At 55.4% G+C, this 1728-nt stretch overlaps 1 long non-coding RNA gene across 1 annotated transcript in view; it reads right to left on the bottom strand.

Moving 5' to 3' along the window:
* Positions 1–1524, bottom strand: part of LOC121348200 — a 3338-nt gene extending 1814 nt beyond the window's left edge. Inside the window, exon 1 of the long non-coding RNA XR_005954354.1 lies at positions 1377–1524. This is a non-coding gene — a long non-coding RNA (uncharacterized LOC121348200). The remainder of the gene's footprint in view (positions 1–1376) is intronic.
* Between the last annotated feature and the right edge of the window lie 204 nt (positions 1525–1728).

Genomic DNA, 1728 nt, shown 5'->3' with positions numbered 1-1728 from the left:
GGATTTGGGGTGAGAACGGGGGGTTTGGGGTGATTTTGGGGCAGTTCTGGGGCAGTTTTTGGGCAGTTTTTTGGCAGTTTTTGGGCGGTTTTTGGGCAGTTTTTGGGCAGTTTGTTTTGGGGTGATTTTGGGCAGTTTTGGGGTCTCACCCCCGGGGTCTATCCGGTACGTGTCGGGGTTGATGAGGTCGATGGGGCCGTTCTGGGGCAGTTTTGGGGCAGTTTTTGGGGCAGTTTTTGGCATTTTTGGGCAGTTTTTGGGCAGTTTGTTTCGGGGCTGTTTTGGGGTGATTCAGGGCAGTTTTGGGGTCTCACCCCCGGGGTCTATCCGGTACATGTCGGGGTTGATGAGGTCGATGGGGCCGTTCTGGGGCAGTTTTAGGGCAGTTTTTGGGCAGTTTTTGGCGGTTTTTGGCAGTTTTGGGGCAGTTTTTGGGCAGTTTGTTTCGGGGCTGTTTTGGGGTGATTCGGGGCGGTTTTGGGGTCTCACCCCCGGGGTCTATCCGGCACGTGTCGGGGTTGATGAGGTCGATGGGGCCGTTCTGGGGCAGTTTTAGGGCAGTTTTTGGGCAGTTTTTGGCGGTTTTTGGCAGTTTTGGGGCAGTTTTTGGGCAGTTTGTTTCGGGGCTGTTTTGGGGTGATTCGGGGCGGTTTTGGGGTCTCACCCCCGGGGTCTATCCGGTACGTGTCGGGGTTGATGAGGTCGATGGGGCCGTTCTGGGGCGGTTTTTGGGCGGTTTTGGGGCGGTTTTTGGCAGTTTGGGGCAGTTTTTGGCAGTTTTTTGGGCAGTTTTTGGGCAGTTTGTTGCGGGGCAGTTTTGGGGTGATTCGGGGCGGGTTTGGGGTCTCACCCCCGGGGTCGATCCGGTACGTGTCGGGGTTGATGAGGTCGATGGGGCGGTTCTGGGGCGGGTTTGGGGGCAGTTTTGGGCAGTTTTTTGCAGTTTTTGGCGGTTTTTGGGCAGTTTCGGGGCAGTTTTTGGGCAGTTTGTTGCGGGGCAGTTTTGGGGTGATTCGGGGCGGGTTTGGGGTCTCACCCCCGGGGTCGATCCGGTACGTGTCGGGGTTGATGAGGTCGATGGGGCGGTTCTGGGGCGGTTTTGGGGGCAGTTTTGGGCAGTTTTTTGCAGTTTTTGGCGGTTTTTGGGCAGTTTCGGGGCAGTTTTTGGGCAGTTTGTTTTGGGGTGATTTTGGGCGGTTTTGGGGTCTCACCCCCGGGGTCTATCCGGTACGTGTCGGGGTTGATGAGGTCGATGGGGCCGTTCTGGGGCGGTTTTTGGGGCAGTTTTTGGCAGTTTTTGGCAGTTTTTGGGCAGTTTTTGGGCAGTTTGTTTCGGGGCGGTTTTGGGGTGATTTTGGGCAGTTTTGGGGTCTCACCCCCGGGGTCGATCCGGTACGTGTCGGGGTTGATGAGGTCGATGGTCACGCCCAGGTCGGGCTCTGTCAGCAGGTCGTGCTTGTGCTGCTTCTCCAGGGACGTGGCCTTGTACTGCACGAACCTGGGCGCCAAAAACGGCCAAAATCGGCCAAAATCAGATAAAAACGGCCAAAAACGGCCAGAATCAGATAAAAACGGCCAGAATCAAACAAAAACAGCCAAAAACGGCCAAAAAGAGCTGCAAATCAGCCAAAAACGGCCAAAAACGGCCAAAATCAGATAAAACCAGCCAAAACCGGCCAGAAACGGCCAAAATCAAACAAAAACGGCCAAAAACAGCCAGAATCTGAT

Source organism: Onychostruthus taczanowskii, unplaced genomic scaffold (genome assembly GCF_017590055.1).
Source record: "Onychostruthus taczanowskii isolate IOZ18803 unplaced genomic scaffold, ASM1759005v1 scaffold1144, whole genome shotgun sequence".
Lineage (NCBI taxonomy): Eukaryota > Metazoa > Chordata > Aves > Passeriformes > Passeridae > Onychostruthus > Onychostruthus taczanowskii.
This window is presented reverse-complemented; position numbering and strand designations above follow the sequence as displayed.